The 15810-nt window shown below is 56.8% G+C and overlaps 1 protein-coding gene across 2 annotated transcripts in view; it reads left to right on the top strand.

Moving 5' to 3' along the window:
• Positions 1–15810, top strand: part of LOC141273002 (uncharacterized) — a 114252-nt gene that overhangs the window by 3685 nt on the left and 94757 nt on the right. The gene's annotated exons all lie outside the window — the stretch shown is intronic.

Genomic DNA, 15810 nt, shown 5'->3' with positions numbered 1-15810 from the left:
CCTATATTAGGGGTTTGGTATAAGCCATATTCTATCTGGCATGTGGAGGACGCCCCGGCGTGTGTGAAAGCGATGTGGAGGAAGCCCTCGGTAGGTGTGGAGGGCGCCCCCGGCGTGTGTGAACACGGTGTGGACGCGGTGTGGAGGACGCCCCCGGCGTGTGTGGACGCGGTGTGGAGGATGCCCCCAACGTGTGTGGACGCGGTGTGGAGGACGCCCCCAACGTGTCCGGACGCGGTGTTGAGGACGCCCAGGACGTGTGTGGACGCAATATGGAGGACTCCCCCAGCGTGTGTGAAAGCGATGTGGAGGAAGCCCTCGGTAGGTGTGGAGGGCGCCCCCGGCATGTGTGGATGCGGTGTGGAGGACAACCCCGGCGTTACTAGAGGCGATGTGGAGGGCGCCTCCGGCGTGTGTGGACGCGGTGTGGAGGAATCCCCCAGCGTGTGTGGACGCGGTGTGGAGGACGCCCCCGGCGTGTGTGGACGCGGTGTGGAGGACGCCCCCGGCGTGTGTGGACGCGGTGTGGAGGACGCCCCCGGCGTGTGTGGACGCGGTGTGGAGGATGCCCCCGGCGTGTGTGGACGCGGTGTGGAGGACGCCCCCGGCGTGTGTGGACGCGGTGTGGAGGACGCCCCCGGCGTGTGTGGACGCGGTGTGGAGGACGCCCCCGGCGTGTGTGGACGCGGTGTGGAGGACGCCCCCGGCGTGTGTGGACGCGGTGTGGAGGACGCCCCCGGCGTGTGTGGACGCGGTGTGGAGGACGCCCCCGGCGTGTGTGGACGCGGTGTGGAGGACGCCCCCGGCGTGTGTGGACGCGGTGTGGAGGACGCCCCCGGCGTGTGTGGACGCGGTGTGGAGGACGCCCCGGCGTGTGTGAAAGCGATGTGGAGGGCGCCCCCGGCATGTGTGGATGCGGTGTGGAGGACAACCCCGGCATTACTAGAGGCGATGTGGAGGACGCCCCCGGTGCATGTAGAGGGCGCCTCCGGCGTGTGTGGACGCGGTGTGGAGGAATCCCCCGGCGTGTGGACGTGGTGTGGAGGACGCCCCCGGCGTGTGCGGACGCGGTGTGGAGGACGCCCTCGGCGTGTGTGGACGCGGTGTGGAGGATGCCCTCGGCGTGTGTGGACGCGGTGTGGAGGACGCCCCCGGCGTGTGTGGACGCGGTGTGGAAGACGCCCCCGGCGTGTGTGGACGCGGTGTGGAGGACGCCCCCGGCGTGTGTGGACGCGGTGTGGAGGACGCCCCCGGCGTGTGCGGACGCGGTGTGGAGGACGCCCCCGGCGTGTGCGGACGCGGTGTGGAGGACGCCCCCGGCGTGTGCGGACGCGGTGTGGAGGACGCGGTGTGGTGGACGCCCCCGGCGTGTGCGGAATGCGGTGTGGAGGACGCCCCCGGCGTGTGCGGACGCGGTGTGGAGGACGCCCCCGGCGTGTGCGGACGCGGTGTGGAGGACGCCCCCGGCGTGTGCGGACGCGGTGTTGAGGACGCCCCCGGCGTGTGCGGACGCGGTGTGGAGGACGCCCCCGGCGTGTGCGGACGCGGTGTGGAGGACGCCCCTGGCGTGTGTGGACGCGGTGTGGAGGGCGCCCCCGGCATGTGTGGATGCGGTGTGGAGGACAACCCCGGCGTTACTAGAGGCGATGTGGAGGGCGCCTCCGGCGTGTGTGGACGCGGTGTGGAGGAATCCCCCAGCGTGTGTGGACGCGGTGTGGAGGACGCCCCCGGCGTGTGTGGACGCGGTGTGGAGGACGCCCCCGGCGTGTGTGGACGCGGTGTGGAGGACGCCCCCGGCGTGTGTGGACGCGGTGTGGAGGACGCCCCCGGCGTGTGTGGACGCGGTGTGGAGGACGCCCCCGGCGTGTGTGGACGCGGTGTGGAGGACGCCCCCGGCGTGTGTGGACGCGGTGTGGAGGACGCCCCCGGCGTGTGTGGACGCGGTGTGGAGGACGCCCCCGGCGTGTGTGGACGCGGTGTGGAGGACGCCCCCGGCGTGTGTGGACGCGGTGTGGAGGACGCCCCCGGCGTGTGTGGACGCGGTGTGGAGGACGCCCCCGGCGTGTGTGGACGCGGTGTGGAGGACGCCCCCGGCGTGTGTGGACGCGGTGTGGAGGACGCCCCGGCGTGTGTGAAAGCGATGTGGAGGGCGCCCCCGGCATGTGTGGATGCGGTGTGGAGGACAACCCCGGCATTACTAGAGGCGATGTGGAGGACGCCCCCGGTGCATGTAGAGGGCGCCTCCGGCGTGTGTGGACGCGGTGTGGAGGAATCCCCCGGCGTGTGGACGTGGTGTGGAGGACGCCCCCGGCGTGTGCGGACGCGGTGTGGAGGACGCCCTCGGCGTGTGTGGACGCGGTGTGGAGGATGCCCTCGGCGTGTGTGGACGCGGTGTGGAGGACGCCCCCGGCGTGTGTGGACGCGGTGTGGAAGACGCCCCCGGCGTGTGTGGACGCGGTGTGGAGGACGCCCCCGGCGTGTGTGGACGCGGTGTGGAGGACGCCCCCGGCGTGTGCGGACGCGGTGTGGAGGACGCCCCCGGCGTGTGCGGACGCGGTGTGGAGGACGCCCCCGGCGTGTGCGGACGCGGTGTGGAGGACGCGGTGTGGTGGACGCCCCCGGCGTGTGCGGAATGCGGTGTGGAGGACGCCCCCGGCGTGTGCGGACGCGGTGTGGAGGACGCCCCCGGCGTGTGCGGACGCGGTGTGGAGGACGCCCCCGGCGTGTGCGGACGCGGTGTTGAGGACGCCCCCGGCGTGTGCGGACGCGGTGTGGAGGACGCCCCCGGCGTGTGCGGACGCGGTGTGGAGGACGCCCCTGGCGTGTGTGGATGCGGTGTGTGGACGCTTTGTGGAGGACGCCCCCGGCGTGTGTGGAGGACGCCCCCGGCGTGTGTGGACGCGGTGTGGAGGACGCCCCCGGCGTGTGGAGGACGCCCCCGGCGTGTGTGGACGCGGTGTGGAGGACGCCCCCGGCGTGTGTGGACGCGGTGTGGAGGACGCCCCCGGCGTGTGTGGACGCGGTGTGGAGGACGCCCCCGGCGTGTGTGGACGCGGTGTGGAGGACGCCCACAACGTGTGCGGACGCGGTGTGGAGGACGCCCACAACGTGTGCGGACGCGGTGTGGAGGACGCCCCCAACGTGTGCGGTCACGGTGTGTGGACGCAATATGGAGGACTCCCCCAGCGTGTGTGAAAGCGATGTGTAGGAAGCCCTCGGTAGGTGTGGAGGGCGCCCCCGGCATGTGTGGATGCGGTGTGGAGGACAACCCCGGCGTTACTAGAGGCGATGTGGAGGACGCCCCCGGTGCATGTGGAGGGCGCCTCCGGCGTGTGTGGATGCGGTGTGGAGGACGCCCCCGGCGTGTGTGGACGCGGTGTGGAGGACGCCCCCGGCGTGTGTGGAGGACGCCCCCGGCGTGTGTGGATGCGGTGTGGAGGACGACCCCGGTGTGGAGGACGCCCCCGGCGTGTGTGGACGCGGTGTGGAGGACGCCCCCGGCGTGTGTGGACGCGGTGTGGAGGACGCCCCCGGCGTGTGTGGACGCGGTGTGGAGGACGCGCCCGGCGTGTGTGGACGCGGTGTGGAGGACGCGGTGTGGTGGACGCCCCCGGCGTGTGCGGACGCGGTGTGGAGGACGCCCCCGGCGTGTGCGGACGCGGTGTGGAGGACGCCCCCGGCGTGTGCGGACGCGGTGTGGAGGACGCCCCCGGCGTGTGCGGACGCGGTGTGGAGGACGCCCCCGGCGTGTGCGGACGCGGTGTGGAGGACGCCCCTGGCGTGTGTGGATGCGGTGTGTGGACGCTTTGTGGAGAACGCCCCCGGCGTGTGTGGACGCGGTGTGGAGGACGCCCCCGGCGTGTGTGGACGCGGTGTGGAGGACGCCCCCGGCGTGTGTGGACGCGGTGTGGAGGACGCCCCCGGCGTGTGTGGACGCGGTGTGGAGGACGCCCCCGGCGTGTGTGGACGCGGTGTGGAGGACGCCCCCGGCGTGTGTGGACGCGGTGTGGAGGACGCCCCCGGCGTGTGTGGACGCGGTGTGGAGGACGCCCACAACGTGTGCGGACGCGGTGTGGAGGACGCCCACAACGTGTGCGGACGCGGTGTGGAGGACGCCCCCAACGTGTGCGGACGCGGTGTGGAGGACGCCCCCAACGTGTGCGGTCGCGGTGTGGAGGACGCCCCCGGCGTGTGTGGACGCAATATGGAGGACTCCCCCGGCGTGTGTGAAAGCGATGTGTAGGAAGCCCTCAGTAGTTGTGGAGGGCGCCCCCGGCATGTGTGGATGCAGTGTGGAGGACAACCCCGGCGTTACTAGAGGCGATGTGGAGGACGCCCCCGGTGCATGTGGAGGGCGCCTCCGGCGTGTGTGGACGCGGTGTGGAGGAATCCCCCGGCGTGTGTGGACGCGGTGTGGAGGAATCCCCCGGCGTGTGTGGACGCGGTGTGGAGAACGCCCCCGGCGTGTGTGGACACGGTGTGGAGGACGCCCCCGGCGTGTGTGGACGCGGTGTGGAGGACGCCCCCGGCGTGTGTGGACGCGGTGTGGACGCGGTGTGGAGGACGCCCCCGGCGTGTGTGGACGCGGTGTGGAGGACGCCCCCGGCGTGTGTGGACGCGGTGTGGAGGACGCCCCCGGCGTGTGTGGACGCGGTGTGGAGGACGCCCCCGGCGTGTGTGGACGCGGTGTGGAGGACGCCCCCGGCGTGTGTGGACGCGGTGTGGAGGACGCCCCCGGCGTGTGTGGACGCGGTGTGGAGGACGCCCCCGGCGTGTGTGGACGCGGTGTGGAGGACGCCCCCGGCGTGTGTGGACGCGGTGTGGAGGACGCCCCCGGCGTGTGTGGACGCGGTGTGGAGGACGCCCCCGGCGTGTGTGGACGCGGTGTGGAGGACGCCCCCGGCGTGTGTGGATGCGGTGTGGAGGACTCCCACAACGTGTGCGGACGCGGTGTGGAGGACGCCCCCAACGTGTGCGGACGCGGTGTGGAGGACGCCCCCAACGTGTGCGGTCGCGGTGTGGAGGACGCCCCCGGCGTGTGTGGACGCAATATGGAGGACTCCCCCAGCGTGTGTGAAAGCGATGTGTAGGAAGCCCTCGGTAGGTGTGGAGGGCGCCCCCGGCATGTGTGGATGCGGTGTGGAGGACAACCCCGGCGTTACTAGAGGCGATGTGGAGGACGCCCCCGGTGCATGTGGAGGGCGCCTCCGGCGTGTGTGGACGCGGTGTGGAGGAATCCCCCGGCGTGTGTGGACGCGGTGTGGAGGACGCCCCCAGCGTGTGTGGACACAGTGTGGATGACGCCCCCGGCGTGTGTGGACGCGGTGTGGAGGACGCCCCCGGCATGTGTGGATGCGGTGTGGAGGACGACCCCGGCGTTACTAGAGGCGATGTGGAGGGTGCCTCCGGCGTGTGTGGACGCGGTGTGGAGGAATCCCCCGGCGTGTGTGGACGCGGTGTGGTGGACGCCCCCAGCGTGTGTGGACGCAATATGGAGGACGCCCCCGATCCACATATTGAGGTCTTCTTGGCCAGTATCGGCGAGTTCTCTGTGGCTTGATCATTCGTCTCTGGTTATTTTACCTTCAATATCAGTTTGAGGTCAGCCTTTAATAAACTATGCAGAATTCCAGGCAAACAGCCAAAACCACGGGGCTTTCCCCTCATTCCCCATCGAGAGCACTCCAGTAATACACACAGGGTAGGATGTATATACAACCTCCTTCATGTTGGATGTGTAGAAATGCAGAATTTAGCATACTGCTCTGCACGTTACATAAAATATAAGGCCTGGTTCGGACTGGAGTATTTTAGGTGCGAGAGATGTAGAGAGAACATTATCATGGACACAGTAATGTGTTCCTCTGGATCCAGTCACGCACAATCATATACAGTACAGCATGGTTGACCTCGTGTGGGGTCGCTTCTGAGGCATGAGGCATTTTATTGTCTTTGATGTGAATGAAGCCTGAGGTTTCCGTGAGTGGCGGCGCAGTCCTGTTCTTCTGGATATGACTGGGTTAATTCACACTGAGTTCTAAGTTCAGGCCGTCATAATACTGTAAGAAGGGATTTATGTCAGACTCGGAGGATTTACATCTGGAACCTCCCAAACCTGAGTTACTGCACTGAGACATGAGGAACTTGTTCCACCTGAAGCCACGAGGGACCACAGGGGTAAAAGTGCGAGGAAGAAAGCAAGGTGGGAATCAAGGTTCCTGGAGCTGAACACTTGGTATGACGGTGATGAAGGTGCAGATAATCTGTGATATTGGTTGCCGCAGGTGCCTGGAGTTGAGCACTTGGTATGACGGTGATGAAGGTGCAGATAATCTGTGATATTGGTTGGCGAAGGTTCCTGGAGCTGAGCACTTGGTATGACGGTGATGAAGGTGCAGATAATCTGTGATATTGGTTGGCGAAGGTTCCTGGAGCTGAGCACTTGGTATGACGGTGATGAAGGTGCAGATAATATGTGATATTGGTTGGCGAAGGTTCTTGGAGCTGAGCACTTGGTATGATGGTGGTGAAGGTGCAGATAATCTGTGATATTGGTTGGCAAAGGATCTTGGAGCTGAGCGCTTGGTATGACGGTGATGAAGGTGCAGATATTCTGTGATATTGGTTGGTGAAGGATCTTGGAGCTGAGCACTTGGTATGACGGTGATGAAGGTGCAGATAATCTGTGATATTGGTTGGCGAAGGTTCCTGGAGCTGAGCACTTGGTATGACGGTGATGAAGGTGCAGATAATATGTGATATTGGTTGGCGAAGGTTCTTGGAGCTGAGCACTTGGTATGACGGTGATGAAGGTGCAGATAATATGTGATATTGGTTGGTGAAGGTTCTTGGAGCTGAGCACTTGGTATGACAGTGATGAAGGTGCAGATAATCTGTGATATTGGCTGCCTCAGGTGCCTGGAGCTGAGCACTTGGTATGACGGTGATGAAGGTGCAGATAATCTGTGATATTGGTTGGCGAAGGATCTTGGAGCTGGGCACTTGGTATGACGGTGATGAAGGTGCAGATAATCTGTGATATTGGTTGGTGAAGGCTCTTGGAGCTGAGCACTTGGTATGATGGTGATGAAGGTGCATATAATCTGTGATATTGGTTGGCGAAGGTTTCTGGAGTTGAGCACTTGGTATGAAGGTGCAGATAATCTGTGATATTGTTTGGTGAAGGATCTTGGAGCTGAGCACTTGGTATGACAGTGATGAAGGTGCAGATAATCTGTGATATTGGTTGGTGAAGGATCTTGGAGTTGAGCACTTGGTATGACGGTGATGAAGGTGCAGATAATCTGTGATATTGGTTGGCAAAGGTTCCTGGAGTTGAGCACTTGGTATGACGGTGATGAAGGTGCAGATAATCTGTGATATTGGTTGGTGAAGGATCTTGGAGCTGAGCACTTGGTATGACGGTGATGAAGGTGCAGATAATCTGTGATATTGGTTGGTGAAGGATCTTGGAGTTGAGCACTTGGTATGATGGTGATGAAGGTGCAGATAATCTGTGATATTGGTTGGCGAAGGTTCCTGGAGTTGAGCACTTGGTATGACGGTGATGAAGGTGCAGATAATCTGTTATATTGGTTAGCGAAGGTTCCTGGAGCTGAGCACTTGGTATGAGGCTGATGAAGGTGCAGATAATCTGTGATATTGGTTGGCGAAGGTTCTTGGAGCTGAGCACTTGGTATGACGGTGATGAAGGTGCAGATAATCTGTGACATTGGTTGGCGAAGGTTCCTGGAGTTGAGCACTTGGTATGACAGTGATGAAGATGCAGATAATCTGTGATATTGATTGGCGAAGGTTCCTGGAGCTGAGCACTTGGTATGACGGTGATGAAGGTGCAGATAATCTGTGATATTGGTTGGTGAAGGATCTTGGAGTTGAGCACTTGGTATGACAGTGATGAAGGTGCAGATACTCTGTGATATTGGTTGGTGAAGGATCTTGGAGTTGAGCACTTGGTATGATGGTGATGAAGGTGCAGATAATCTGTGATATTGGTTGGTGAAGGATCTTGGAGCTGAGCACTTGGTATGAGGCTGATGAAGGTGCAGATAATCTGTGATATTGGTTGGTGAAGGATCTTGGAGCTGAGCACTTGGTATGACGGTGATGAAGGTGCAGATAATCTGTGATATTGGTTGGTGAAGGATCTTGGAGTTGAGCACTTGGTATGACGGTGATGAAGGTGCAGATAATCTGTGATATTGGTTGCCGCCGGTGCCTGGAGCTGAGCACTTGGTATGACGGTGATGAAGGTGCAGATAATCTGTGATATTGGTTTCTGCAGGTGCCTGGAGCTGAGCATGAGCTCTTGGTTTAATGGTGATGAATCTGTTTAATAGCTAAAAGACGTTCAGACTCTGCAGGAAAGCCATATAAAAACCTTGTCATTCCTTCCATCATGCTCCATCTGCCATCATGCTTCTTCCACTATCAGCTCCCACCTTTATCTTTCTCCCACCACCATGTTACTCTCTCTACAAGTTCTTGGTCCACGTTTTTCCAGAAGCATTGTGGATCTTCCAGTTGTCTTGGTTTGCAAGTTTTTTTCTGTCAGCTGCGTCTTCCTCCGTCATTGCTTCCACCACTCTTGATCAGTGTTTTTCTAATATTGTGCTTGTATTTATTGGGTAAAGCAGCAGAGACTCTCGCAGGCATTGCCAGTCTCTTCTCCCTCCTCTATTGAAACACATTTTTGAGAAGTTAATAAAGGTAATAGGATTGGAAGTGTTTCTGCGCTCTCTGGAAATATGACACGAGTAATAGTAGATAAAATTGCAGGTTTATTGTCGACGCGTTTCAGAGTCCACCCACCGACTCCTTCCTCAGGACAACCATACAAAAATATTTAGCTATTTTGTGTCCTGTGGAAGGAGTCGGTGGGTGGACTCTGAAACGCGTCGACAATAAACCTGCAATTGTATCTACTATTACTCGTGTCATATTTCCAGGGAGCGCAGAAACACTTCCAATCCGGTCACCTTTATTGATATTTTATGGAAGTTGTGCATCTCACACAACCTTACAAGGTGGGCTTTTTTAGCTTTATTCATCATACTTGTAACCTGGATTAGACCCTATTGCTCTCTTGCATTTCTTTACATTTTTGAGAAGTTAACTCAGAGGTTCACTTAATTTCTCTCCTTGCTTTGTGAACAGTAGGTTGCAGGGTCTTGTGTAGGGGGGGGGGGGGACAAGCAGTTACGGGACTTGTATAGTGGGGGGGACAGTAAGCTGTGGGGTCTTGTGAACTCTGGATATGTGGCTGTGGGGTCTTGTGGAGGATAGGTGGTTGCTGGGTTTTGTGTAGTTGGGACAGGCGATTTTGTGTCTTGTGTGGTGGGACTGAAGGTTTCAAGCAGGATCTCGTGAATGTGAATATATGGCTGTGGGGTCTTGTGTGGTGGAGAATAGGTGATTGTGGGGTCAAGTGTAGAGGGGATAGATGGCTTTGAGGTCTCGGAGTGGAGGACAAGTGGTTGTGGGTAGTGGAGAAAGAAGTTTTCAAAGTCGTGTATATTGAGGACAGGTGGTCGATGGGTCTTGTGTAAAGGGGATAGATAGTTGTGGGGTCTCGTGTAGAATGGATAAATTGCTATGGGGTCTTGTGTAGATGGGTCTTGTGTGGTGGGACAGAAGGTTTCAAACTCTTGTGTATTGAGATCAGGTAGTTGAGGGATCTTGTGAAGTGCAAATATATGGCTGTGGGGTCTTGTGTAGTGGAGAATAGGTGGTTGCGGTGTCTCCAGTAGAGGGGATAGATGGCTTTGAGGTCTCTTAGTGGAGACAGAAGTTTTTAAAGTCTTGTATATTGAGGACAGGTGATTGATGGGTCTTGTGTAAAGGGGACAGATAGTTGTGGGGTCTCGTGTAGAGTGAATATGGGGTTTTGTGAAGTTGTTGGCTCTCATGATGGTTGATTGTTGGGTAGTCACCAATATGTGTGTGCAGGGGTCCTCTGAAATAATTGAAGATTCCCACCCTTTGTGGTCTTGTGGAGCTCTGGCTGTGGTTCAGGCTTCCAGATACTATAGGTCACGTGATCGTGGTCTGTAGCTGGGATCTTCGATTACTGACCCCTCATATTACAGATAGATCTGTATTTAGGAAGTGGATGACTCTGTAGCTATGATTGGACTGCTGGGATTTGTAGTGACGTAAGCGGGTGGATCTTCGATTGCTCGCTCCATCCAGACGTCCATTACTTGCAGTGCTGACTGCATGTGACCCTAGTGAACCCCACCCTGCTCTATTCACCCCTCCCTGTATACACACACGGCCACATTTGGCTCTTATCACTACTGGTGTTGTCCATGGTCTGCGCCCTTCTTATGCACCACACCTCTGCTTAATCATAGCACCGCTGAGAGGTGTATGTCATAGGAGCCATGTGCAGAGGATGATGGGGTACGGGGGGCATTTACTACATGATGGGGTGCAAAACTATGTATATTGGAGACATGTTAGAGGGGTGCAGTGGAGGAGTTGGGGTACACAGTATTATGTGGGTGCAGAGTATTATATAACAGGTAGTCATGTTCACGGCCTACAGGTCATGTTGTTGTTTCACGTGGTTCCACCTTGTAATTATAATGAATTATGGATCAGCTGAAAGTTGTGAGGACGACGAGCAGGAGCAGCAGTGTTTTCAGTATCGTCTGCTGTGAAGGAAAGTTGATCCTGATTGTTTGTCTACCATATAAATTTCTAAGGAATCTACAGAATCGGAAAGGTTGACGACCAGTGAAGACATGAGGGTCGTCTTCACTGGATCAGTGCAATAATCCCCACCCTGTGATCGGTGCAGTAGTCCTGATCCTGTGATTGTCTCCATCCACCCTGTGATCAGTGCAGTAGTCCTGACCCCTGGATAATCTCTGTCCACCCTGTGATCAGTGCAGTAGTCCTGATCCTGTGATTGTCTCCATCCACCCTGTGATCGGTGCAGTAGTCCTGATCCTGTGATTGTCTCCATCCACCCTGTGATCAGTGCAGTAGTCCTGATCCTGTGATTGTCTCCATCCACCCTGTGATCTGTGCAGTAGTCCTGATCCTGTGATTGTCTCCGTCCATCCTGTGATCAGTGCAGTAGTCCTGATCCTGTGATTGTCTCCATCCACCCTATGATCAGTGCAATAGTCCTGATCCTGTGATTGTCTCCATCCACCCTATGATCAGTGCAGTAGTCTGATCCTGTGATTGTCTCCGTCCACCCTGTGATCAGTGCAGTAGTCCTGATCCTGTGATTGTCTCCATCCACCCTGTGATCAGTGCAGTAGTCCTGATCCTGTGATTGTCTCCGTCCATCCTGTGATCAGTGCAGTAGTCCTGATCCTGTGATTGTCTCCATCCACCCTATGATCAGTGCAGTAGTCCTGATCCTGTGATTGTCTCCATCCACCCTGTGATCAGTGCAGTAGTCCTGATCCTGTGATTGTCTCCATCCACCCTATGATCAGTGCAGTAGTCCTGATCCTGTGATTGTCTCCATCCACCCTATGATCAGTGCAGTAGTCTGATCCTGTGATTGTCTCCGTCCACCCTGTGATCGGTGCAGTAGTCCTGATCCTGTGATTGTCTCCCTCCATCCTGTGATCAGTGCAGCAGTCTGATCCTGTGATTGTCTCCGTCCACCCTGTGATCGGTGCAGTAGTCTGATCCTGTGATTGTCTCCCTCCATCCTGTGATCGGTGCAGTAGTCCTGATCCTGTGATTGTCTCCATCCACCCTGTGATCAGTGCAGTAGTCCTGATCCTGTGATTGTCTCCATCCACCCTATGATCAGTGCAGTAGTCCTGATCCTGTGATTGTCTCCATCCACCCTGTGATCAGTGCAGTAGTCTGATCCTGTGATTGTCTCCATCCACCCTGTGATCAGTGCAGTAGTCCTGATCCTGTGATTGTCTCCATCCACCCTGTGATCAGTGCAGTAGTCCTGATCCTGTGATTGTCTCCGTCCACCCTGTGATCAGTGCAGTAGTCCTGATCCTGTGATTGTCTCCATCCACCCTGTGATCAGTGCAGTACTCCTGATCCTGTGATTGTCTCCATCCACCCTGTGATCAGTGCAGTACTCCTGATCCTGTGATTGTCTCCGTCCACCCTGTGATCAGTGCAGTACTCCTGATCCTGTGATTGTCTCCGTCCACCCTGTGATCGGTGCAGTAGTCCTGATCCTGTGATTGTCTCCATCCACCCTGTGATCAGTGCAGTAGTACTGATCCTGTGATTGTCTCCATCCACCCTGTGATCAGTGCAGTAGTCCTGATCCTGTGATTGTCTCCATCCACCCTGTGATCAGTGCAGTAGTCTGATCCTGTGATTGTCTCCATCCACCCTGTGATCAGTGCAGTAGTCCTGATCCTGTGATTGTCTCCATCCACCCTCTGATCAGTTCAGTAGTCCTGATCCTGTGATTGTCTCCGTCCACTATGTGATCAGTGCAGTAGTCCTGATCCTGTGATTGTCTCCGTCCACCCTATGATCAGTGCAGTAGTCCTGATCCTCTGATTGTCTCCGTCCCCCCTGTGATCGGTGCAGTAGTCCTGATCCTGTGATTGTCTCCGTCCACCCTGTGATCAGTGCAGTAGTCCTGATCCTGTGATTGTCTCTGTCCACCCTGTGATCAGTGCAGTAGTCCTGATCCTGTGATTGTCTCCGTCCACCATATGATCAGTGCAGTAGTCCTGATCCTGTGATTGTCTCCATCCACCCTGTGATCAGTGCAGTAGTCCTGATCCTGTGATTGTCTCCATCCACCCTGTGATCAGTGCAGTAGTCCTGATCCTGTGATTGTCTCCATCCACCCTGTGATCAGTGCGGTAGTCCTTACCCCTGGATAATCTCTGTCCCCCCTGTGATCAGTGCAGTAGTCCTTACCCCTGGATAATCTCTGTCCACCCTGTGATCAGTGCAGTAGTCCTTACCCCTGGATAATCTCTGTCCACCCTGTGATCAGTGCAGTAGTCTGATCCTGTGATTGTCTCCGTCGACCCTGTGATCAGTGCAGTAGTCCTGATCCTGTGATTGTCTCCATCCACCCTGTGATCAGTGCAGTAGTCTGATCCTGTGATTGTCTCCATCCACCCTGTGATCAGTGCAGTAGTCCTTACCCCTGGATAATCTCTGTCCACCCTGTGATCAGTGCAGTAGTCCTTACCCCTGGATAATCTCTGTCCACCCTGTGATCAGTGCAGTAGTCCTGATCCTGTGATTGTCTCTGTCCACCCTGTGATCAGTGCAGTAGTCCTGATCCTGTGATTGTCTCCGTCCACCCTGTGATCAGTGCAGTAGTCCTGATCCTGTGATTGTCTCCGTCCACCCTATGATCAGTGCAGTAGTCCTGATCCTGTGATTGTCTCCATCCACACTGTGATCAGTGCAGTAGTCCTGATCCTGTGATTGTCTCCGTCCACCCTGTGATCAGTGCAGTAGTCCTGATCCTGTGATTGTCTCCATCCACCCTGTGATCAGTGCAGTAGTCCTGATCCTGTGATTGTCTCCGTCCACCCTATGATCAGTGCAGTAGTCCTGATCCTGTGATTGTGTCTGTCCACCCTATGATCAGTGCAGTAGTCCTGATCCTGTGATTGTCTCCGTCCACCCTGTGATCAGTGCAGTAGTCCTGATCCTGTGATTGTCTCCATCCACCCTGTGATCAGTGCAGTAGTCCTGATCCTGTGATTGTCTCCGTCCACCCTGTGATCAGTGCAGTAGTCCTGACCCCTGGGTATTCTCTGTCCACCCTGTGATCAGTGCAGTAGTCCTTACCCCTGGATAATCTTTGTCCACCCTGTGATCAGTGCAGTAGTCCTGATCTTGTGATTGTCTCCATCCACCCTGTGATCAGTGCAGTCGTCCTGATCCTGTGATTGTCTCCATCCACCCTGTGATCAGTGCAGTAGTCCTGATCCTGTGATTGTCTCCATCCACCCTGTGATCGGTGCAGTAGTCCTGACCCTGTGATTGTCTCCATCCACCCTGTGATCAGTGCAGTAGTCTTGATCCTGTGATTGTCTCCATCCACCCTGTGATCGGTGCAGTAGTCCTGATCCTGTGACTGTCTCCGTCCACCCTGTGATCAGTGCAGTAGTCTGATCCTGTGACTGTCTCCGTCCACCCTGTGATCAGTGCAGTAGTCTGATCCTGTGATTGTCTCCATCCACCCTGTGATCAGTGCAGTAGTCTGATCCTGTGATTGTCTCCATCCACCCTGTGATCAGTGCAGTAGTCTGATCCTGTGATTGTCTCCGTCCACCCTGTGATCACTGCAGTAGTCCTGATCCTGTGATTGTCTCCATCCACCCTGTGATCAGTGCAGTAGTCCTGATCCTGTGATTGTCTCTGTCCACCCTGTGATCAGTGCAGTAGTCCTGATCCTGTGATTGTCTCTGTCCACCCTGTGATCAGTGCAATAGTCCTGATCCTGTGATTGTCTCCATCCACCCTGTGATCAGTGCAGTAGTCCTGATCCTGTGATTGTCTCCATCCACCCTGTGATCAGTGCAGTAGTCCTGATCCTGTGATTGTCTCCATCCACCCTGTGATCAGTGCAGTAGTCCTGATCCTGTGATTGTCTCCATCCACCCTGTGATCAGTGCAGTAGTCCTGATCCTGTGATTGTCTCCATCCATCCTGTGATCAGTGCAGTAGTCTGATCCTGTGATTGTCTCTGTCCACCCTGTGATCAGTGCAGTAGTCCTGATCCTGTGATTGTCTCCGTCCACCCTGTGATCAGTGCAGTAGTCCTGATCCTGTGATTGTCTCCATCCACCCTGTGATCAGTGCAGTAGTCTGATCCTGTGATTGTCTCTGTCCACCCTGTGATCAGTGCAGTAGTCCTGATCCTGTGATTGTCTCCATCCACCCTGTGATCAGTGCAGCAGTCCTGATCCTGTGATTGTCTCCATCCACCCTGTGATCAGTGCAGTAGTCCTGATCCTGTGATTGTCTCTGTCCACCATATGATCAGTGCAGTAGTCCTGATCCTGTGATTGTCTCCATCCACCCTGTGATCAGTGCAGTAGTCCTGATCCTGTGATTGTCTCTGTCCACCCTGTGATCGGTGCAGTAGTCCTGATCCTGTGATTGTCTCCATCCACCCTGTGATCAGTGCAGTAGTCCTGATCCTGTGATTGTCTCTGTCCACCATATGATCAGTGCAGTAGTCCTGATCCTGTGATTGTCTCCATCCACCCTGTGATCAGTGCAGTAGTCCTGATCCTGTGATTGTCTCTGTCCACCCTGTGATCGGTGCAGTAGTCCTGATCCTGTGATTGTCTCCATCCACCCTGTGATCAGTGCAGTAGTCCTGATCCTGGATTGTCTCCATCCACCCTGTGATCGGTGCAGTAGTCCTGATCCTGTGATTGTCTCCGTCCACCCTGTGATCAGTGCAGTAGTCCTGATCCTGTGATGGTCTCCATCCACCCTGTGATCGGTGCAGTAGTCCTGATCCTGTGATTGTCTCCGTCCACCCTGTGATCAGTGCAGTAGTCCTGATCCTGTGATGGTCTCCATCCACCCTGTGATCGGTGCAGTAGTCCTGATCCTGTGATTGTCTCCATCCACCCTGTGATCGGTGCAGTAGTCCTGATCCTGTGATTGTCTCCATCCATCCTGTGATCAGTGCAGTAGTCTGATCCTGTGATTGTCTCTGTCCACCCTGTGATCAGTGCAGTAGTCCTGATCCTGTGATTGTCTCCATCCACCCTGTGATCAGTGCAGTAGTCCTGATCCTGTGATTGTCTCCATCCACCCTGTGATCAGTGCAGTAGTCTGATCCTGTGATTG

This window comes from Phyllobates terribilis, unplaced genomic scaffold, assembly GCF_046119375.1.
Source record: "Phyllobates terribilis strain yellow unplaced genomic scaffold, ASM4611937v1 Scaffold_1__5_contigs__length_1240528914, whole genome shotgun sequence".
Lineage (NCBI taxonomy): Eukaryota > Metazoa > Chordata > Amphibia > Anura > Dendrobatidae > Phyllobates > Phyllobates terribilis.
The sequence above is the reverse complement of the archived record's forward strand: the minus strand, read 5'-3'. Positions and strand labels throughout refer to the sequence as shown.